The sequence below is a fragment of the Lygodium microphyllum genome, chromosome 20 (assembly GCF_053477565.2).
Source record: "Lygodium microphyllum isolate KBCC chromosome 20, Lygodium_microphyllum_v1.1.10, whole genome shotgun sequence".
Lineage (NCBI taxonomy): Eukaryota > Viridiplantae > Streptophyta > Polypodiopsida > Schizaeales > Lygodiaceae > Lygodium > Lygodium microphyllum.
The window spans coordinates 6,141,642-6,166,600 of record NC_141154.1 but is presented as its reverse complement, the minus strand read 5'-3'; the positions used below and the strand labels follow the sequence as shown (position 1 = coordinate 6,166,600).

At 41.2% G+C, this 24,959-nt stretch overlaps 2 pseudogenes; both read right to left on the bottom strand.

The window, feature by feature from the left end:
- Positions 1-3,897: 3,897 nt before the first annotated feature.
- LOC148018665 (uncharacterized) lies at positions 3,898-6,419 on the bottom strand (annotated as a pseudogene).
- An 8,569-nt stretch (positions 6,420-14,988) lies between these two features.
- LOC148018664 (uncharacterized) lies at positions 14,989-17,938 on the bottom strand (annotated as a pseudogene).
- Positions 17,939-24,959: the final 7,021 nt, after the last annotated feature.

The window sequence follows — 24,959 nt, the reverse complement described above, 5'->3', positions numbered from 1 at the left end:
TTTTTCATGAAGTGCTCCAAGAAGAACATCCATTGCGTATGGACAGGTCTAGCAATCTCCACTTCATCCACAAGATGCATAAGAAGGTTGATTTGTATCGTGAGCATGTTGGTGGGCAGGTATTTCTGAAAGAGACAGACCATCTCCACTGCTCCCCGCCTTGCGGATTCAATAGAGGATGTCTTAATCTCCTTCTGTGAGATCCATTGCATCAAAGTCAACAACTTATAAATGGCCCCGTGTATTTTTGGAGTAAGACATCCTGTGATCGCGATCGGTAGTACAAACTGCCACAAATGAGAAAGCATTATGAATAATGGCTACATTCCAAATAGCAAAATGCCCACACTAATTACAATCCATTCGTAGTAAAAACCTGAGATATCTTATGCTAGTCATGGGATTTTAGCCCTGATAATTGGTCGTCTTTAGAAAATGCGGACCTGAGAGAACGCATCACACCTGCCAGAGTGCGGATAGACTTGATTACTTGCTTCACAATGCACTCTTCTTTAGTGGACAAAACCCAAGGAGCGCGAGGAAGCTCCACATGACTATCAGTACTCGACTGCGGCCAAAGCATCTCCATCTTACCTACCTCCTTCAAATCCATTCGTGCCCCTATAGTGTCTGTCTTTCCTGTGATGTACTCCCATAATAAGCTGCCCACATTCTTGAAAATATGCATGGGATCCAACAAGTGGTTGAGCTGTAAGTGGGTCCAATATGGCAACTCATAATAATAGTGCCGAAAAAAAATCAATAAAGCATATGTACAAGGTACTTGAACAACTCGATCACACTCGTATCACTCCACCTGTATTTTGCTTGCACACTTAAGAGTGCAAGTAGTGTCTTCAGCCGAGATACTCGGCACCCATCATATAATGGTATGGATGCTTCCTCTCTAAGCGGATCAGAAGTCTCGACATCCATGGGAATCAATGCATCGATCATTGCCTCCATCTCAGGCTCCAAGATTGTAGGTAGGTCTGGAAGGTTGCCTGTCTCCTCTAGCATTGATGGTATAGATTGGCCTTGCAAGTGGTGAATTGGCTCGTGCACTCCATCCATCGTATGCCCACGTCTTCTAATTGGCCGCAAAGGGTGCACTCCCCCTTGGGACGAGACATCACCTCCCTAGATAGAAAATTTGCTAGCAAGACCCAATCTTATTGTATATGGTATTCAATTAGCTTGCGAGTACAATGCATGATTGATATTAATTTCAAATTACCATTTGCTGAAAATCAGCAATCGCTTGATCAATGATCTTAGATTGAAACTCGCCAAATCGTCGTATGTGTTCTTTAGACAATCGACGTTTTTGTCTAATTGCCAACTTGCATTGAGAGCAAGGGCATGGGACACGCTGATTAAGATACGCCTCGCAATCTTGAACAATAGGACCTTCTTCATTTTCCATCTTGTCTACATTACAACAAACAATTTAATGACTTGTAATACAATTTGGGAAAACCCTTCACTCATTGTTTATTGGAGGTCACTTATGCTTCTCGAGATGTCTATTTGATATGAGATCACTTGGGATGCTATGTCAATGTCTTGGCATGCTATTGGACTAATTTGGGCACTCATTTACTCAATTTTTTAGAGGTTTTCACTTCTGTAATAAGTAGGGTTGAATGCTATTTTGTCAAAGAAACTTTATGCTTATTGCTTGTTGATGCTTATTGATTACTTTACATGCCACACTAATGTCTCTGGTTGATGCCATATACTTGGCCATGCTTCTAGAATGCACTTGGATTGAGATTGAAGCTTAGTCTCATTGAGTTTGACTGTCACTTCTCACATCAAGCATTAATTTAAGACACTTCGTGCCTCTTATCATTGGATGATACATGAGCCATTTGTTAGATATATTATAGTGAGACAATAGGACTAATTGTGACATGTACATGCTCTCTTGATACTCATTGGATGCAGTACCCCTATCTTAGGATGGTTTGATGTTTTGTCTTGGATCTAGTACTTATATCTATCATAGTGTTGTCAGTGGTATTTATATGCTTCTAGGTTATGTATCGAGCCTTAGTGCCCTCTCTCATTTCCTTTTCTCTCTCCTCTCTCTCTCATTTTTTCTCTCTCCTCTCCCTCTCTCATTTTGTTTTCTCTCTTCCTCTCCCTCTCTCATTTCATTTTCATCCTTAAATGTTTTATTTGGAAAATATCCCCCTCTCTTCCTGCTAGCTTTCACTCAAGAGGTCCTTCTATTTCAATGCTCCTAACACTCTCCAATGAGTTGCATTTAGATGAGTTACATTGTGAGTTCAATTTGAATGCAACCCATAGGGTGTTTTATCTAGAGAACTAATTTCATATCATAAGCAAAAAAAATTCACTAATTTCTTTCCTAATACAATTGATAAACATTAGACATAACTAATCCTCCATAGCAATCATTAGACATAACAATAGACATAACTAATTTCTTTCCTAATGCAATTGATAAATGTTGGACATAACTAATCCTCCATAGCAATCATCAATCAATGAAATTCAAATCTCTACTACAAATGATTAGAGAGTTTTTTTATAAAAAATTGAGTTGTTGATTTTTATCTACTCTAATATACTCAACCAATCAAATCATCATCTCAAATCAATTTAGCCTCACAATCCAAGCATGGCTCCCTCAATTGGTTATGCCACTCCATTTTGCAATCCATCCATTCCTCAAGTACTCCAACAAAGAGAGAAAACATAGAAAAGAAAGAGGGATATCCCAACCTCATCTCAAGTCCACCTCTCACCCTCCAAATTGTAGAAGAAGAAGGGGAAGAAGAGAAGAATGCAAGATATGAGAGAAGCTTCACTCTTCTAGTTCCTCACTTAAATCCTCTCTCACTCACCCTCACCCTCGCCCTCAATGTGAAGCATAAGAAGATAGGATACAAGGAGAGAGAAGAGAGCTCTCAATTTCGCACACACAAGAATGATGTATGCATGCATCCTATGTTAATTTGAACATTTCAAAAAAGTGAATAGAGAGTTTTGCCCAGAACCTCTTCCATTTCCTCCCTCTCCCTCCCTCTCCCTCTCCCTCCCTCCCCCTCCCCCTCCCCCTCCCTCTCCCTCTCTTTCTCTCTCATTTCCTCTCCCTCTCTCAATATATATACACAAATTATAAAAGCAAAAGGGAGAAGGAGAGAGATAATGCACTCTCCCTCCCTCTCCCTCTCTTTCTCTTTCTCTCCCTCTCTCATTTCCTCCCCCTCCCTCTCCCTCTCCCTCTCTTTCTCTTTCTCTTTCTATTTCTCTTTCTCTCCCTCTCTCTTTCTCTTTCTCTCCCTCTCTCTCCCTCTCCCTCTCTTTCTCTCTCATTTCCTATCCTAAACAAGCAAAAGAGAAAGATAATTAAACCTTAAACAAGCAAAAGAAGGAGAGAATAGACTCACCGATGAGATATGGCAAGGGTTTGGCGGCTCCTCTTTGGGATGAAGGCTCCTCCTCTCCTTCGCGAACGGCAACGGCGGCAGCAGCGGTGGTGGCAAGCCTTCTTCCTCTCCTTCTCTCACGATGGTCGTTCTCTCTCTCTCGCTCTCGCTCTAAAAACAGTAGACGAAAAAATGTGAAATAAACCCGCGCTTGGTTTCAGCCTGTTTCTTTTCTCTGTGGGGCATCGCTATTTGCGAGCGACGCAAATAGTGATGCTGTTGTGGAGTTCATGCAAGAGCTGCTGAACACGGGGTTCAAGATGTTGCAAGGCAAGAGGCTAACAAGAAAATCTCAATTTTTGATGCCAAAGATCACTATATTTCTTGTCAAGTGAATTACAACAAAGAAATTGCCAACAAACAAATTTTGTTCAAGTCCTTTTTTTAAAATCTCTGCATGTAACTTTTGGCCTTGCTCCATGGTTTCTAAGCAAGCTCAAGCTTTCAAGCCACTAACAAAGGTAAAAGCATTGGGGCAAAGATCTTGCAGCTTCATCAGTTCATAAAGTGTCAGAGCTTCCTGTGCAAGCCCATATTCAATATATGCTGTCAACAAAGATGTCCATGATACAACATCCTAATACCTTGGCTTGAATTAGAAGAGTTGATCGATCACTACTCGTAGCCGTGTTGTCTGAAGAATAAAAGGAACAACAGCTCCCTCCTCGTTTTGCTCATGTGGCATATCTGCCGCTTCATGGTGAGGACAAATAACACTATCCAGTACAATAGAAAAATAGTTCAGAAAAGAGGAACGTCGAATATAGATATAAATGTCATGCCAAATGCCACACAGAAGGCTTTGGTCAATGCATACCAGAATTTGAACTCTGGAAGCTGGGGAATAAAAGGCTTGAACTCATCATTGTCTTTGGAAGGGAGGGTAAGTCCTTCACTTTCCAGATCAACTTGTGGAGATAGGAAACCAATCAGCACATTAAGAATGTAGATCCCCAGTCCATATGTGACGTCATAGAAGCCCTGCAAATAATAAACACGCAAGCAGTAGATGGATGCAGCCACGAAGGATCCAAGCCACCGTTCCAGAGGATTCGGGGCCGACTTATCAAGAAACCACTAGAAGAAGCGAGAAAGCTCTCTCCGCCAAGATCGTGTTATACATATCAATCAGCTTGGCAGAATCTAGCTATGGCTCAGCTATATGCAACTCAGTGCCATGCCCACTTGCCTTTGCAGAAGACGGAACTTGGGAAGCAAAACTCTGCTTACACATGCGCAGTCATTAACATCATCATAGGATCACGGGTTACAACATGCTGATGTCACACAAAACAAGAAGCCCCTGCCAGAACTTCGACACCATCAAATGACTTTTCCTTAACCTAGAAGTTCTCAATCAAACAACAAATCCTTGCCAGAACGTCGACAGCATTCATCGTCGAAGGGCTTTTCTACACGAGAAAGTTCTGAATCAACAGGCGTGTGATAGATGGGCCAGAGGGCCGATGATCGGCGAGCTCCATCAATCCTGGAGTATTCTTTATGGTGTTGAATACATCCTTCACTGCCAAAGAGATTATGCCTGGAGATTTTTTATCACCATAAATACATTGAAATTGTTAGATCTCACATGCCGATGTCCTTCTCCCACTGCAATTAATGATAATGCATAAGCAGGAGACAAGATGACTTCTTCCTTGATGCCTTCGACATATGTTCCCTAAGTGTCTTGGTCAAAGACAACATCAAAGAAGAGCAAACAAGGCACTCTCCTCCAGCAGTTGCATTTCAGTCACGAGCTCCTCAAGCAATCACTTTTCTCCCAACTTTAGTTTGTTTCTTCCCTCATAATCGTCCTTCACCCCATAAGCAGCTGCCTGTTCGGTCTCAAAACAATCCGCCTTCAGGAAAGGCTCCTTCCCTCTAATATCAGCGCCCCTCAGGAAAAGATCCTCCCCTCCAATATCAGCGCGTCCTTTTTTGACCTTCAACAAGTGCTTCAATTTTTCTGCCACCAAACCAGTGACCATTCATAATCTGAATACACTTTAGGCCACTTTGTCTATCTTTAAATTTGACTAGAACTAGCCCTTCTGAGTTTTAGATACGAATTTTCCCAATAGCACCAAGTTTGCTACACTCTTCAGTTATGTCTGCCTCCAAATCTGAGAGCAGATTTGGGTCCTCCACCAACTCGTGCTGTGTGAACATGTTTTTCCGAAGCACACCCATTGCTTGCTGCTTCTTAGCATCATCGAAGCCACGCCACCCAACCGCCTTTCTTTTTGTGCTTGCTTCAGTTTCTTCTTTTTCTGCTTGTTCTGATCCTTTTTTTATAAAAACCTCACCCTTCTGTTCGAATTTGGCATGGGAGACTGTCATAGGTTGCTTATCACCAGGACAAAATGGGACACCATCCAAAAGCTTGATAGCCAGGTCCATAGAAGGCTCCTTCAAATAAGTTACAAGTGCATCTCCTTTAAGCCTGCCTGATTCCTTGTCAGTATACAGCTTGATTTTGAGCTTTTTGGTATCTGGGTCCTCCTTAATGATACCATATTTTGAAAACACGTTTGCAACTTGTGCTTCCATTTCATCACTTGCTTTCCTCTTATTAGCAAGTGTTTTTTTTCTTGAATATCCTCTACTAGAGTATTTTCTTCTGCCTCTTCTGCAATCTTCAAGGTTGGAAACACTTCCTCTTCATGTACGGACGTCATTTCTTCAGCTCCATAAAGTGAAGTCTCAAGAACAGGATCACCCTAAGGCACCCAAGCTTTGAGTTTATGATCCCATTTATAAACAGTACCATCATCATCTGTAAACTCTTCTTCCCCTTCAAATAGTAGGCATCAACCGGTGGAGGTTAAGCTTATGCATGCCTCCTTGAGTGAGAGCAAAAGAAACTCTTGTCATAACTGCACTGAATGCCACATTTGGGCCACCGACGCCACTGACAATAGAGAACATAGCCCCAGTTCCAAAGGCAGCTACCATGCTGGTCTAAACATCTTCCACGCCACCATGAGCTCTTCTCATTGCACATGATATTCTTGAATTTACACCTGTCACTACTGCAAAGTTTCGAGCTTGAACTAGAGGACCACCTGTCAAAGCCTTTTAACATAGTCTAGAATTAGAAGCCTTGGTCTAGGTGCAACCTTTGTCTTCATAGCTTAAATGTCGACTTCTACAAAGCTTCCTTTGATTCCACGGTTTCCTGCACTTTTCTTGAAGTTCATCATTGAAACTGACAGCATGATAATATTCTTTGGCATCAGTTTTTCATATTATTGACACACACACAACACGCACACAAACGGAAACACATGCAAACACAAACACACAAGTGGAGTATGTACATTGGATGTAGGTACAGAAAAGGACGGAAAGATAACACAACAATCAAACACAATGAAACACACGTGAAAAGATAACACAGATGCACAACAAAAATGGAGGTGTTTACGGCTCGGATGCGCAGCAGCACGACATCCACCCCCTCTAAACTTGCGCATCATCCGGATGAGGCAACTATCCATGATCATCTAAGTCCACAAATAGGTCCAGTTCTTCATTAGTTTCCGGTAGACCTGTTTCTCCATCAGCTACATCATCCATATTCTCTGCTTCTTCTGCTAAAATTTCTTCTGACTGCTCTTCTTCTACCAAATGCTTCAAGTGCATACTCTTCATCTTCTCTTCTCTCGAAAATCTTGACTCGTTTTCCAGCAATAGGCACCCTCAATACCGTCCCATCCAATTCAGTCAACTCATAGGTAGCATTGTCAAAAACCTGTTTCACTTCATACGGTCCAAACCATCTTTGAACCATTTTTCTCATGCTGCTATGCTGATTCTCTACGCTACTGTCGTAGACTAGAAACAAATCTCCCTCTTTTATGTCTCTAGGCCGCAAGCGATGCCTCAAATCAAACCTATCCTTGTTTCTAAGTCGAGCTACCTTCAAACAATCAACTGCTAGTTGCACATCTTCTGCCCTTCTCTCTAGTTGACGAATCCGAAGAGCTAGAAACTCCTCTCTTGATAAATTCTCATGCCAAGGAAGAGCACTCCATGTGAGAGCACAAATTTCAATAGGCATGACAGGTTTTTGCCCATACATCAACTCTTCAGGCATATATCCAGTAGTCACACTATGTGTAGAGCGGTCTGCCCACAATGCAAAAGGTAGTAATCTCGGCCAATCTCCAATCCGACTTCTACAAGCTTTTGCCAATGCCTTAACTATCGTCGGATGCCCTCTTTCGCTCTTGCCATTCCCCTCTGGATTATAGGTAGTAGTAAGAGCCAACTTAATCCCAAGCCGTGATAAAAATTCTCTAGCTTAATCTGCATCTAGCTCTCCACGATCAGCAGTAGTCTTGCCTATACATCCATACTTGCAAAATATTTCTTCCAACAAGAATTTACATACTGTAGTGGTGGTCTTCGTCCGCAAAGATCTGCCTTCAACATAGTTTGTAAGATCCTCCCTGGCCAAGACAAGATATCTCATTTGGCAAAGTCCCACTGGCAAAGTAACCAAGTCAGCCACCCACTTATAATGCATACATAGCAGATAGGTTGGATGCAACTCATCTCGATGCCGCACTAAAGAGTAGAGCTAACAGTTCTTGCAAGTCTCTACAAAGTGGGAAACATACTTATACATCCCTTTTCACCAGTATCTTTCTTTGATTTTCTCATAGGTAGCCCACACACCTCTGTGTCCAACCCAAGAACTCTCATGAAACTCTTGCATAATCTGTATCTGCATCGCTGCCTCACAAATTACTCTCAAGGGTAGGCCGCCTCTCTTCTTTGGGTGCTTCCAAAGAAAACCATCTTTCAAGAAATATACATAAGCCTTTCTTCTAATTTTCTTGAATGCATCATCTGTCCAATCAGCTCTTTGAGTCAATGAACTTAGATACTGACCAATTTGCAGCCACTCGCCAACATAGAGTTCTTAAGTAAAGGCTTCAACAGTAGATACATGACAATCATGAATAAGGACAGAAGCTGCAAACTCTGTCTCATCATCTTCTACAAGCAATGACTCCTCATCCTCATATCTCGCTCTAGACAGCATGTCAGCAAAACTGGATTATCTTTTCCTGCTATGTGTCGAAATTCTGGATTCAATGATTTGATGTAGGCAATCCACCGAAGCATCGCTATATCTGGAGTCGAACAGCTAGTAATCATGCCAAGCAAAGGCAGGCAATCTATTTCCACAACAACTGGAGCACCAATAAAATACTCTTTATCACACTTAAGTGCAGTGACTACTCCCCACAACTCTCTTTTAATCTGCGGATATATTCTCTGCCGCTCATTAAGAACTTTAGCTCCAAAGCGGATTGCATATCTGTTCCCATCAGCATCATCCTGTCCCACTGCCCAACCTATGCTAATAGGGCTGGTATCAACTGTCAACATGATTGGCCGTCCACACTGATAATCCGCCTTATGAAGAGTAGGAGCTGACTGCAACAACTTCTTGAGTTTACGCATGGCTTTAGAATGCTTCTCATCCCAATGAAACTTCTACCCCTTTCGGATCAGCTAATAGAGAACACCTGCTATGTGAGCAAAATGAGGAATCCAAATCATGTAAAATACACAAGCTCCCACAAATCTGCGCACCTCTGAAGTAGTCGAGCAATACTCTGCAATCCTGCTTATGGCATCCACCTTTGCAGGTGAAGGCCTCCTGCCATAATAACCGATCATATGCCCAACTATGATGACTTCATTAACACCAAAGACAGATTTCAGCCCTGAAAGAGTCAAATTCACCTCCTCTAATCGTGTCAATATTTTCTCACAAGCAACCAAGTGTTCAGCCACAACCTATCTACATCCTCGCAAATCAAGACTCTCATTCTTTTCTTCTTCTGCACAACCCTTAATAGGCACATCATCTAAGAAAGGCATGGTATATTGCAGAATATAGTCTCGCAGAACTTTATGCATAGCATTCATCATATGAGCAACTGAGTTGGTGGCACCTTGAGGCAAGGTACACATCCTCACAAGACCAATAGGTGTCCGCATAGTGGTAATATCCCTGCTTTCCAAGGCAAGCTGAAACTGATCATAACCAGAATATAAGTCACCTAGGGAATAGATGGATCATCCTGCAAAAGCCTTGGCAAACTCATCCACAACTGGTCCTATTCCCACATTCTTGATTGTCACTCTATTCACGGGCTGCATATCCTGAATAAATCTTAAGGTTCCATTCTTCTTTGGTACAGTAAACCACCTGTTAGAATAGGGCGCAGAAGAGGGTTCCAAAATCCCCATCTTAATTTTCTCATTCAACAACTCTATCATCTTTGGCAAGTGTGCTTTAGGCACAGGTATAGGACTTATATTCCATGGCACATGAGGAACAGTGAAGATGACCATAGGCACAACCAATTCGGGACTAATGTAGCCAATTTCATGAGGAAAGAAAGCAAATGCCTTACCATGTTGTCCAATCATCTCTCTAAAACATTCTTTTTCCACTGGAAGCAAGAAATCATCATTTCCAATCTTCAATTCTACAAGAGTTTCAGCTGTAAATTCATGGCCAATATTTGCAGGATCTCTCAACATAGGCTGCTTCATAGCTTTTTCCATCTGCTCATCACTATCAGGAGGAAGCAACCCTGCAATCGACTTAACCTTCTTATCAACTGTTTTATACTTCGTGTCAACCTTGGCATCAGTCAAGTGCTCTCTTCTTTGTTGCAATTTCTGCAAATTTTCAGCAACTCTCAACTCTGTTGGTTGGCTGAAAGATTTTAGCCCTTTGCTCTATGGACTACATGGGTGCAGCCTAAAACTCTGTATGCTGAAACTCTTCAGCATTAAACTCTGTTGTGGCTGAAAGGTTTCAGCCCTTTGCTCTGTGGATTGCCATGATGCAGCCTCATACTCTATATGCTGAACTATTCCAGCATTTAACTCTACTGGCTTAAAGGTTTCAGCCCTCTGCAACTCTGAAAGCTGATCAAGATCAGCCATAGATTTGATTTACTGAGTTTTCTCAGCCTCTAACTCTTTTTTCAGCATAAAATCAGAAATTTCGTGATACATATCCAAGGTTTGCACATGTATGATCCTTGAACCCTTACATACATCAGCTTTCAACATATTTTCCATCTCAGATAAAGTATCTGCATAAGACATTCCATCATACAGCCCATCCACATGCTCTTCTGCTTCCAAAATACTTGCAGTCTTCAACTCTTTCTCCTTATGACCAATGTACTGTCTGGCAACTCTAGACAAATCTGAAATTTTCTGATAACTCACTGAACTATCTGAAGAAAAACCAAAAAAATTAGTGGAGAAAGATTGGTTGCCAGGAGGCGAGATCTCCTCTTTTCTCCGCTCCGTACCACTGGCATCTCGCAAGACAGCAGTACCTAATGAAAATCCAACTCCTTCGCAGGTAGTGGGGCCTCACATAAGGAGTCCCTATTTCTCGGATGATTTACTCCAACAGTCATAAACTGAACAGCTCGCATACCATCCTTACTGCGTATCCGTGCATAGGCTGAGCCATCATCCATCACTTTCGTCTCCATTCTTGCTTCTGTAATGAAAGGCTGCCCAAGAATAATAAGATAAGAGCAAGAATCGTAAACGAAGCAATGATAATCTTCTTCAACATTGCCAATAGAAATTCTGATGCTCGGACAAGCAGCATACATATCACCAGAAGTATTATTGGCTGCTCTCATGCGCCAGCCATGCTCTACAACCATAGGCCACTTGCAACTCTCATAAACACCTCGAGCAATAAGATTAATCTCGGAACCATGATCGACTAAAGCGACTAAAGGAATTTGTTTCTCTCCAATTCTTACCACCGTCTCAATGGTTTCTCTCGCCCAATGACTATGTGAAAAATGGCTGCGAGGAATGAGGATAGGGGTATCGTCATCCTCATACTGCATAGGCTAAACTATTTTCTCCAACTGCGGGTTGACAGAAGCATTCTCAACCATCACTGCATCATCTTCTCTTCCCCAAGACCTCCATCCCATAATCCCTATAAAGCAGGTCCTTCCATTGCATGTCGTTTCCTCCACAAAAGATCCTGCATTTAATCCTGTATTTCTCTTCTCGCAATCCCAAGAGCTTCACCAACAGTAAAAGTAACTTCACTATTTAAAATTCCTTCATGAAAAATCTGACTCATATCCGTCTACATGTCAAGGTCTGACAAGAGCTTGAATCCTGGCTCCTTTTGTTGGTTGTCTCTTTTCTTTCATCTGTTTGTCTGCCATAGGTTGTTCAGGACCTGATTGTGCTGGGGAACTCGTCATAGGTGGAGCTGTAACAGGTGGTGAAACAAAGTCACCCCCTCTAGTCTTTTTGGAGGTCTTGAGACCCTCCTCATCTCTTCTTCTCTTTTCCTCAACTATGGCATCTAAACCCTGTGTTTTCACCATATAAGCAAAAATAGAATACCTGTCAATAGGAGAATCCCATCCCGTTTCTCCTCCGATGCTGGAGCCCACACAAGTCATAATGGATGCCTGAACTTTCCATCTTCTCGCTATCTCCAAGGTAGAGGACCATAAGGCAGAGTCTCCATCTGATTTCTGCTCAAGCTGGACTCCATAAGCTGAAGCATCTCCTCTAACACTCACATAAGCTAATCGCACAACCATATCATCAACGAGCTTCTTCATGCCTCCCTTACCAAAGTTCGTGTCAAGAGGAGCACCAATCTCTATCAGCCATATCTTCCCATCTTGTCCCCAAAACACTATGTTCTTCTTACGCACTTCCTGAAAAGCATCATAATCTCTGCAATGCTGGTGCTCTGTACTATCGCACCAAATACATCGCCTCTCTTTTCTTTGGCCAGCTGGGAAAGCAGTCACTGGAGCAGGTGCTACAGTAGGTACTAACATAAGTTGCTCTTTTAACTTCCCAACTTCAGCTTTGACTACCTCTATCGTCAAATCTGCCAAGCCTTTAATAACATCATCTACTGATAAGGGCACTGGAGCAGCAGGAACTGATGGATTTACAACAGGAGGAGTAGGCTTAGGCATAGAACTTGTAGCAGGGGTAGAAGTAGAGGTCTCCAAGTATTTTTCAGAAGCAGATCATGTATTACGATGCAATCGTAGCCTCCTGCGCTGCTTCTTAACAAGCGCATTCACAGCATCAATGACATGTCTCCACTCGGCCTTTAAGCCTGAATCGGTAGCTTGATCTTCCAGAAGATCATCCAACTTTTCCTGTAAATCAGCATCAACAGCTTGTAAAAATAATTCCACCTTCTGCATCTCCAAAGCTTGTTGCTCAGTCCCGTCCAACTGATCATAGCGGCTCTCAAACTCTCGCAGAAGGGCGGTAATTGAAAGTCCCTTATTAGGCATAGAAACCCATGCTAAGAAATTCTTGTGGTTCATAAGACCTGTATCCTCCAGGAAATATTCATCTTTTAATGCCTTCTTAAACTCTGTCCAACCATTATGTGTTCCTTGAATTTCTGAAATTCGGACCTCAAGCACGCGAACCACGATCCGTAAGAAGTAGCGGCTCCAAACGTCTTGAGAAACCCCAAAAAACTTCATCTTTTCTTCATACAAATGCAAGTAAGTTGAAACTTGTTGGCCGTTGAACTACTTCATCTCCTGTTGGACAGCCTTCAAAGCATCGATGGCATCACTATCGCGTTTCGCGTGTGTTTGCTGCTGCATATAGGATGTAAACGACTGAAACAAATGCTTCATGACATTCTCGTTCATCATTTCTTCTTGCGAGTCTCCCATCTTGCTGGCAATTAACTCAGCGTTTTCATGTCAAGTTCACCAGAAATGTCGTGGAGTTCATGCAAGAGCTGCTGAACACGGGGTTCAAGATGTTGCAAGGCAAGAGGCTAACAAGAAAATCTCAATTTTTGATGCCAAAGATCACTATATTGCTTGTCAAGTGAATTACAACAAAGAAACTACCAACAAACAAATTTTGTTCAAGTCCTTTTTTTTAAATCTCTGCATGTAACTTTTGGCCTTGTTCCATGGTTCCTAAGCAAGCTCAAGCTTTCAAGCCACTAACAAAGGTAAAAGCATTGGGGCAAAGATCTTGCAGCTTCATCAGTTCATAAAGTGTCAAAGCTTCCTGTGCAAGCCCATATTCAATATATGCTGTCAACAAAGCTGTCCATGATACAACATCCTAATACCTTGGCTTGAATTAGAAGAGTTGATCTATCACTACTCGCAGCCGTGTCATCTGAAGAATAAAAGAAACAGCAGCTCCCTCGTCATTTTGCTCATGTGGCATATCTGTCGCTTCATGGTGAGAACAAACAACACTATCCAGTACAATAGCAAAATAGTCCAGAAAACAGGGACGTCGAATATAGATATAAATGTCATGCCAAATGCCACACAGAAGGCTTTGGCCAATGCATACCACAATTTGAACTCTGGAAGCTAGGGAATAAAAGGCTTGAACTCATCACTGTCTTTGGAAGGGAGGGTAAGTCCTTCACTTTCTAGATCAACTTGTGGAGAAAGGAAACCAATCAGCACATTAAGAATGTAGATCCCAAGTCCATACGTGACCACATAGAAGCCCTGCAAATAATAAACACACAAGCAGTAGATGGATGTAGCCATGAAGAATCCATGCCACCGTGCCAGAGGATTCGGGGCCGACTTATCAAGAAACCGCTGGAACAAGCGAGAAAGCTCGCTCCGCCAAGATCGTGTTATACATATCAATTAGCTTGGAAGAATCTAGCAATGGCTCAGCTGTATGCAACTCAGTGCCATGCCCACTTGCCTTTGCAGAAGACGGAACTTGGGAAGCAAAACTCCACTTACACATGCGCAGTCATTAACGTCTTCATAGGATCACGGGTTACAACATGCTGATGTCACACAAAACAAGAAGCCCCTACCAGAACTTTGACACCATCAAAGGACTTTTCCTTAACCTAGAAGTTCTTAATCAAATAGCAAATCCTTGCCAGAATGTCGACAGCATGCACCATCGAAGGGCTTTTCTACACCAGAAAGTTCCGAATCAACAGGCGTGCGATAGATGGGCCAGAGGGTCGATGATCGGCGAGCTCCATCAATCCTGGAGTATGCTATATGGTGTTGAATACATCCTTCACTGCCAACGAGATTATGCTTGGAGATTTTTTATCACCATAAATACATTGAAATTGTTAGATCTCACATGCTGATGTCCTTCTCCCACTGCAATTAATGATAATGCATAAGCAGGACACAAGATGACTTCTTCCTTGATGCCTTCGACATATGTTCCCTGAGTGTCTTGGTCAAAGACAACATCAAAGAAGAGCAAACAAGGCGCTCTCTTCCAAACCCTGCTCCAGCAGTTGCATTTCAGTCACACGAGCTCCTCAAGCAATCACTTTTCTCCCCACTTTAGTTTGTTTCTTCCCTCATAATCGTCCTTCACCCCATAAGCAGCTACTTGTTCGGTCTCAAAACAATCCGCCTTCAGGAAAAGCTCCTTCCCTCTAATATCAGCGCCCCTTAGGAAAAGCTCCTCCCCTCCAATATCAGCGCGTCCTTTTTCGACCTTCAGCAAGTGCTTCAATTTTTCTGCCACCAAACCAGTGACCATTCATAATATGAATACACTTTAGGCCACTTTGTCTATCTTTAAATTTGACTAGAACTAGCCCTTGTGAGTTTTAGATACGAATTTTCCCAATAGCACCAAGTTTGCTACACTCTTCAATTATGTCTGCCTCCAAATCTGAGAGCAGATTCAGGTCCTCCACCAACTCCTATTGTGTGAACATGTTTTCAGAAGCACACCCGTTGCTTGCTGCTTCTTAGCATCATCAAAGCCACCCCACCCAAGGGCCTTTTTTTTCTGCTTGCTTCAGTTTCTTCTTTTTCTGCTTGTTCTGATCCTTTTTTTATAAAAACCTCACCCTTCTGTTCAAATTTGGCATGGGAGACTATCATAGGTTGCTTATCACCAGGACGAAATGGGACACCATCCAAAAGCTTGATAGCCAGGTCCACAGAAGGCTCCTTCAAATAAGTTACAAGTGCATCTCCTTTAAGCTTGCCTAATTCCTTGTTAGTATACAGCTTGATTTTGAGCTTTTTGGTATCTGGGTCCTCCTTAATGATACAATATTTTGAAAACACGTCTACAACCTGTGCTTCCATTTCATCACTTGCTTTCCGCTTATTAGTAAGTGTTTTTTTTCTTAAATATCCTCTACTAGAGGAGTATTTTCTTCTGCCTCTTCTGCAATCTTCAAGGTTGGAAACACTTCCTCTTCATGTACAAACGTCATTTCTTCAGCTCCATAAAGTGGAGTCTCAAGAACAGGATCACCCTGAGGCACCCAAGCTTTGAGTTTATGATCCCATTTATAAACAGTACCATCATCATCTATAAACTCTTCTTCCCCTTCAAATAGTAGGCATCAACTCGTCAAGGTTAAGCTTATGCATGCCTCCTTGAATGAGAGAAAAAGAAACTCCTTTCATAACTGCATTGAATGCCACATTTGGGCCACAGACACCACTGACGATAGAGAACATAGCCCCAGTTCCAAAGGCAGCTACCATGCTGGTCTGAACATCTTCCACGCCACCACGAGCTCTTCTCATTACACATGATATTCCTGAATTTACACCTGTCATTACTGCAAAGTTTCGAGCTTGAACTAGAGGACCAACCTGTCAAAGCCTTTTAACATAGTCTAGAATCAGAAGCCTTGGTCCAGGTGCAACCTTTATCTTCATAGCTTAAATGTCGGCTTCTACAAAGCTTCCTTTGATTCCACGGTTTCCTGCACTTTTCTTGAACTTTATCATTGAAACTGACAACATGATAATATTCTTTGGCATCAGTTTTTCATATTTTTCTGACACACACACAACACGCACACAAACAAAAACACATGCAAACACAAACACACAAGTGGAGTATGTACATTGGATGTGGATACAGAAAAGGACAGAAAGATAACATAGCAATCAAACACAATGAAACCCACGTGAGAAGATAACACAGATGCACAACAAAAATGGAGGTGTTTACGGCTCGGATGCGCAACAACACGATGACGCAGCTACCTGCGTCGCTACCTACCGTCTCTATAGAATTAAATCCTTGTAGTGACAACGGTGAGAAGAGTTAGTGCAACATTGATGCTGAATTGTAGGGTAGGCTATATTTGCCATCTAAGTATTTCGTACTGCTCATGTGAAGTACATGAGTGTTAGAAACATCCTATTGATGTGTAGGAACTCAAAAATCAATGGTTCTAGTATGGGCTAGTAGTATTTAAGCATTCAAGGTCTAAAAGCATGTATTGAGGCTGATATTAGGGACAATTGTATTGGAGGCTTGCTATGTCGAGGAAGTAAGAGATTCTTCTAGACAGGTACACTTTAATATTTTTCATTGCATGATATTTTCAAGCCTAATGGTAATGGAGTGAGAATAGAGGAATAATGCATAACTTTTCCCTTAAAGGAATGATCTAGGAGATCCGTGAGCAGGTGTTCTAGAGTTTTATCCCCCTTTCGGAGCCAAGGGAGCCATCAGATTTGGGTTTTGAGCAGCAGAGAGGGAGATATAATTTGGATGCACGTATTGTTCTACAAAGAAGCTCCAGGAGATCTAATGTCTGGAGATTGCTTCTGAGTAGTGCAAAGATTCCAGGTTCTTTCAATACATATTGATTCAGTTCATTGTGCTTTGTCTTTGTCATGTTTACCTCTTATCTATTCTCTTTTTTCACTTCCATCTCCTATCTCTACTTCCTTCTACCTTTAATCCTTGGTGGATTCCACCTTTCGACAAGAACCCCTCCGACACCATGATCTGCGACAATGTGTGTGAATAGCAATAATACCTCGGTATACGATTGAGACCTTATGTGCATGCTCACATGTGAACGACAACAGTTGAAAGAAGACACGTATATCCATGATAAATTTTGCGTTCGCAAATGATAGCCAAGAAAAACATGCAGACCAAGGCCACTAGTGTGAACCAAGGGGTGGGGTGTTGCAGGTACGAAAAGGGAAGGAAAAGGGGTAAAAAAATTGTTTGATGGTAGGACAAGGACCGAAGAAAATGGTGGGGTTTTTGTGTGCGGTGGGAACGGCGGCAGAAGAAAGGGGGTAGGGGGATGAGGCGGGGAAAAGGGGGATTTATGAAGGGGGAGAGAATGGGTGGGCAATGGTCACTTGGGTAGGGTAGAAAGGAAGGGGGTGGGGGGGGGACTCGGGAGTAAATGGGCAAGGTGGGGCAAGGGTGGCAAGCCGTCACATGGAGGGGTACGTTGATGAGGGTGGCCGGCAAACGATGCAGTGGTGGACGAGGGTGAGCGATGGAGAAACGTGGGTTGGAGTAGGGGGGCGAGGGCGAGCGATAGAGAAATGTGGGGTGGAGTAGGGGGGCGACGTGGCCTTGAGACCGAGGGAGATGCGGGCAGTGGAGTAAAGGTGGGGTGGGATAGGGGGTGACGTCATGGCAGCAACCAGCAGAGAAATGGAGAGGCGAAGCCATGCGTGGATACAGCCCTTTGCACTAGCACCCATCTCCAAGGTGCGAGGGGAGGAGATCATGGCCGCCCGGAGGGGACTAGCGCGCAACAGTGAGGAGGCGACATGGGGCAATCCAAGTAGTAGGGGAGATGGGGGAGGCACCACAGAGATGAAACCGGGGGAGGAAGGAGAAGAGAATGGAGGCAAGGGAAGGGGGGGGATGCCGGAAGGAGGGAAGATACGGGAGGAGATAACGGGGGAAGGAAGAACGCCGGAAGGAGGGATGATATAGGAGGAGATAACGGGGGAAGGAAGAAGGCAAAGAGGGGAGCGAGAAGATAGAGAGAGAAGAAGAAAAACAATAAAGAGAGAGAGAGAGAGATGGGGAGGGAATGAGCGGTTGGGGGAGAGTGGGTTGGTTGTGTTGTTTTTTTGAAATAAATTTAAAAAATATTTTTTTGTTTAATTAAGTAATTAAAAAAAACAAGGATGGTCGGTTTTCTTCGTCCCATGCATTGTGTATAGGCATATAAAAATCGAATAAAATAATCAAAACAAGCCGTCAGTCAAAACATGGACAACAAAAAGGAAAAATATCAAGGGAATGGTATTTAACAGGTCTATCATATCAGAGCACAATTCCATGTAGAAGGGGCCATTCATATGGAAAACAATCAAAACTATGGAGGAAAATACAAGTAAAAATTAATAACAAAAATTTTGTGAGCTAAAACGAGGGAGAGAAAAAAAGAAAAAATGTATGGTGGGACCAAAAGCTCAAGGCTATCCAAGCAGGATGCCATTCCGATGAGAAAAGAGCATATTCACATAGAAAAATAGCAAATTAAACTGCGTAAGAAAATACCTGCAAACACACAAAAATAAATAATGTCCAATCTGTGCCAGATAGACTAAAAAAATAAAAGTGTCTGAGAGAAGGGAAAGATTAGGACTATCATATCAAACTATAGTTTTGATGCGATAAATGTATGTTCACATATAAACACATCCAATTTACATAAAATTCTTGAAAATTTAATCATTGATGAACCGTTGTTCAAAATAGTAGGCAATAAAAACCAAAGTGTCATGTTCAAAGGGACAAACAAGTTTGTAGCATCAAATTCGAGTTTCGATGAACATAGGATATGTTCACATAGAAGATCAACAACATGAGAAAAAAAGGTGAAGGGCAAGGAAAGATCCCAAGAGTGGGGTAGAATAAGACGGGTGGGTAAAGAAGGGACCTCAGTAAGGTATAAATAAAATAGGATGTCATATAAGGGTCAAATAGCAGTGTGTCCATGAATATATATAGACAAGATACGCAAGGACACATCCCCACACTTAAAATGTGAACAAATGAGTTTGTAAAATCAACATGGGCCTAGCACGCAACCATGACATGCACCCTCGCATCCCATACTTAAGACAATATATATATATATAAATAAACGCAATAGGTAGGGTTAGAAACACTTGGCCCACTTTATTGGTCATTGTGGATCGTCGTCAACATGCTAAGAGTCTGAGTCATTTACACGAGATACCACAACTCACACAACATGTATCCAACATGGGAGGGACTATACAATAGCACCGAGGGAGGTAGCGATGTTAATGAAGAATTGGTTAAGTTGTTGGTGCCAAAGAATAGAATACTCAATGCAAGAGGCGCTCATGTAAGAATGATAGATTAGTCGCTCGCCCCATAGCTCACATTCACATGAGGCCTTGGGAAATAAGGAGACATACACATTTAAATATTTACATATACCCTCTTCTTTCTCACCTCTCCATGTTAAGGAAAAAGCCTACACTTACCCTAGACCCTTCTCACATCTCTCATTATCCATATTGATCGAATAATCCTTCTCCCAACTAATATTGACCACCATGACCCTTAGCTCACACTCCCATCTTTCCCTCTTAGTCCATAGTCTCTAACTATGGTGGAAGTTCCAAAATGATGTGCAAGAAGGTGAGTGTACAATGAAGGTACAATATAAAGTGCATGTGCTACTAGGATTACTAGATATAGCTCCAATGGTTCTCATACAATGCTCTACATCAAGATGGTCTAGTTGAGTGCATCTTCCCAATGGTATGGAAGTAAATGAGATGAAGGGGTATAAGAGGCCCATGTGATGTGCTCAATAAATTGTTCGTGTGTCCCTCTTTTCCCAATGAGGTGCAAAGAGTTTAAGGTTTAGAAAACACAATACTTCCTTGAGTATGCTTGGGTTCCATCGTCCAACTCCTTCTTTACGTGTACAAGCAACGGAACCTTGAGAAGAAAGCTCATAGGATTTAGGATATACAAAGGATGATTCATAGGGTGTTTAGACATTCAAGTTTTGTTGGCTATCCAAACCAAGAAGCATTGACGAAAGCTTTATACAAGTTTCAAAAAACAAACATTCTATTGCATGCTAGGGGTATTTAGCATTTTTCAAAGAAAGCATCACAATGTGTCAATAATAGGCAATAAGAATTCTAAGAAAAAGTGAAACCACACAAAACTCAAGTTGAAGAGCAAATGCTTAACCACTCAACAAGGTATAGCTTCTATATTGAGTGTATAAAGCACAATGCTAACACCTCTAATAGATTAGGATACTATAACAAAGGTTGAAGAATATAGTGAACCTAAGCAACAATTAGCCACAATAGATGTGGTTAAGGAATACTTGGAAGGAGTGTAGAAAGAACTACCATCCGAGGCCATTTTGGAAACTATTATTCATTCTAGTCTCTCTAACTTTTCACATAAGTCTTTTCCTATTGAACTCCCAAATCTTAATAACTCCACCAGTGATCCACTCGGTAACAAATGCATGAGCAAGAGGCCAAGCTTTCTAAATATGTAAAACAATGTAGATTTCACCTACCAAGAGATAGAACCCAATGTAGTCTCAACCCTCACTTCCACCAATGTTTTAAGTACACTTGGAATTATGATGCAAGGGATTCTTTCCATATAGCAAGAATTCAAAAGTTGGATGGATGGTACAAACTTTGTACCATTGAACTACAATCCATAACACGATTTTCCAAGTTGTTGTACCTACTCTTAGAGCCTTAGGGGTTAAAATCTTTTAGGAAGGGGTAGAGCCTCACACATTACTTGTAGTAGAAGTACTTAGGGACTAGAGGAAACCCTCCGACTAAACCTCTTCACTTTAATCTAATTGTTGCTAATGGGTTAAGGCCTGTTGGAGCTATATATAGCTCACCCTATCTAGAGTAGGTCTCACATGTATATATGTAGATTGTGATCAATATGAAATAGTATTTGGGAGTGTACATGGTGTGTCTCTTCTCTTCTCTCTCTCTCTCCCTCCCTCTCTCTCTCTCTCTCTGTCTCATCTCTACATATCTTCTCTCTCTACGTCTCAACATGGTATCAGGCTAGTATGATCGACTACTACAACCAAGTCCTTAAAGAAGACAATCAAGAAGTATACCTATGTAGTATCTCTTCAATTCTTGATTCATGTTCTTTTCATACTTGGAGTATGATTTTTGAACTAAACATCTATCTTTAGAGCATAGCTTCTACATATGACTTGTTGCGCTACACTTTGATCATCGTTTCAAACAAGTCCAAACTAGACCCGACATAGACTTGTTTTTTGGTAACGCTCACTCCATAACCATGTATGCATGTTTGTTTAGGTTGAACCCTCCTTGACAAGGCCCTACCATGTTAACCTACTGGCTCCTTCAAACACTACCATGTTTAAAGCATGAGACTAGCAACTACCCTACAAAGTCTAATAGTCATGGATAAACTAGTGCAAGGGAAGGCAACCACTCTTGACAAATCTTGAAACATGTAAACCGAGTTCATGGTTGTAATCTCAGGGAAAGGGGATGTTCATGCCTCATTTTATAGCTCCCACCTACTACCATGTTATAAGGTCTATATGTACGGTCTATCTATAGACTGAATTTTGTGGTTGAAGTGTGCTCATGCACAACTCCCACTGCAATGCTAAAAATTTTCTATTGACTCTTCTACAGACTCATAAGTTGCTGCTAATATCTATCTACAGACTTGCAAGTTGCAGGTTGCTGTTCTGTTGCTCACCACATGAATATCCCCAAGACCATGTCCAAGTCTGGAACATATTGATTACCAGCCTTATTTCGTAAGTCCCATATCCAAGTGTATCATTGTTTAAAAATTTACTCTGAATTGCTACCTTGAATAGTGCATTCAACAATATGTATCATTATTTGAAAAATTCGTGCTCAAAGAAAAAAGATCTTAAGTCCACTTACATGTTGGAAATCTCTCAAAGGTGCCTACAAATGGATAACACAAGTTGTTTTGCTTGAAGATGACTTCTGGTCCTCTTCTATCCTTCTATTAGAATAATCTCCTGCCTACCTACCAAACATAAGAAAATTTCCCCTTTTACTACAATGGAACCTGTCATTTGCAACTTGAAAGAAGCAAGGATGGTGGTGATGCACCATACATCATTTGATCCAAAAGAAACATCTAAGATTGTGTTCCTCCATATGTGAGCCCCAAATGTATGGCCATTGGTTAATGCAATAGGCAATGTAGTAGCAGAAACCTTCTAGCATCCTCAAGCCATGTCAATATGTTGCATAGTGATACCAAGGTCAATTGATGTTTACAGCAACAACAGATAAATAAATTTGTGCTTGAACTCATCATATGGATCCGTGGGAAGAAATTTCTCTCTTTGTGCACATTCGGGTGCACCAATGTCTGTCAACCATATGTCGACCATAAATCATTTCTCCAATATGCTTGTCATTCATTCCAATCTATACCTAGTAGAAATAGAGTGAAATTTTTATTTTCCACTTTTGGCTTATCCCTTCACTTATGAAGTATATGATCTATTGAGAGGTGGAGCCTATATGCTCTACTTTATATGCAAACAAGTGATAAGCTAAAGTGTTGATTATTTTAATTCATTTGGCTCAAGGTATAGCCTATATGGGAACTTTCACATACAAAAACTTCAAACTTTCTTTAGACTTTAGGTTTAAAACTTAGCCTTCAATACCAAGTTTTTTAACAAATGGCTTTGTGGATTAGATATAAGGACTACACATGCTAGCAAGGGAAATATGGAACGAATACCATTGGGTTAGATTTTAAGTGGCTATCACCAAACAGGACATGTAGTAAGGCACAATAGATCATCTTTATCCTTACACTATGTTTGCTCTCTACTTGTGGATGATGGTTTGTATGTATTTTTAAAGAGATTCCCTTATGGTAGAAATAAATATTTGCATGTGAGGTTGTATAATGCAAGAGAAGCCCAATGAGGTTCAACCTACTGCAACACTCTATTTATCTTGCTTTCAGAAGACATTATCCATCCTTCTGCTAATGATTTGTTGCAATTACTGGTTCTGTTTGTATCAACCTCTTTTCATAGTTTGGTCACCTTCTTCACCATGGTCTTCTTCTCAATGAAGTTCAAAATATCATTTGCCTCCCTTGAAAGATAGTAGTAGCCCCTAATCAAGATTCTCATGGACCCACCACAATCTATTCCTTCTTGTCTTATCCAGGAATAGGCCCCCTTGTTTTTCTTTTTCAATTGCCTCTAGCCTGATGATGCATAGTGGAATTGGCGTACAACTAGCAAGAGGTTGAAAATTTGTTGAAGGTTCAAATAAAAAATATATACCTCAACTATCTACATATCAATAAAGACATGCAAAAAATTGATTGTTGAATATATTAGATGCAGATCAAGAGCAACTATACCAATAAAATTGCCCACTTCTCATGTCCTTTTTTGCTAGCAAATTAAAGTGGATCTGATAGCACATAATCTACCTTTAATAATGACAAATGCCTTTTAGGGCTCCATTGGGACATGAAACCCAATGGAATTCATTTTCAGCTCCTAACACTATAATATTAAATCGATTGAGGCACATTTCAGAAACCACATAGGCACAAGTAATCCAAAAGCTCATGTGCCATAACTAGAATCAAACTTTGTTTCTATTTCACACACATCCACTTTTTCTCTCCATGATGTATTTTGATTCGTGTAATTCAATTTTCTCTATGGTATCTTTGATAACTATATTGTGTTAGATGTATCCTCATCACCAAATCACATTGTACTTTTGATAATTGTAAGTTAGACAAGATTTTAGCCCCCACAAGCCAACAAGTTTGATTTATGAATAGACTTGGAATCATGCTCTATCTAATCTTGGCTAGATGTACTAGATTATGAGATAGACTTGGAATGGTGCTTTGTTGGTTAGACATACTAGGATACACATGTAAAGAGCCAAAGTTGACTCATGAACTTGATCACCTTGATAAACTTTGATGGCTTAGGAAGGTTTCATAGATATCCAAATGAAGAAACACATTAGAATGCATATATCAAAATAAATGAAAGGTAGATCAAACATGATTTGGGTGAGCTTTCAAAATTTTTTGGATGCTTGCATGCATTTGATTGGTGGCAATGGCTAGCCACTTCTTTTTGTGTACTATAGAAAACTATCCACTCACCTCTTGCGTGTCAAATTTAGCAATACTAAGATAGTTCTATTCCCCATTGGATAATTGGAACCTCAATTAATGGCTTTGTTGCACACATTTATCCCCGAATGAATAGGAAATGGCCCTTAGTCATTCTGGAGCATTGATCCAAATGGCAAACACTTTTGTCCTAATTTACATGCTTAGGTTCCTTATGAATTACATGGATATAGCTCAAAAATGGATTTTTGCTAGCATCGTCACTCTAGAATGAGTTGTGATAAACAAGAAAATGTGGAGTTATTATTTATGGCTATAGCCCCACCCAAGCTTATAGTGCCATCCTTACATTAATTTAGAGAATTGCTCTATCACAATGACTATAAACCAAGCCATCACAATGGATTGTTGAACTATGTTGCTTTGTATTTTGCATTTTTCTTTTTTATGGTTGCAATAGTCATACAGTGTAACTCCTCCTTTCTAGGGACCTCTACA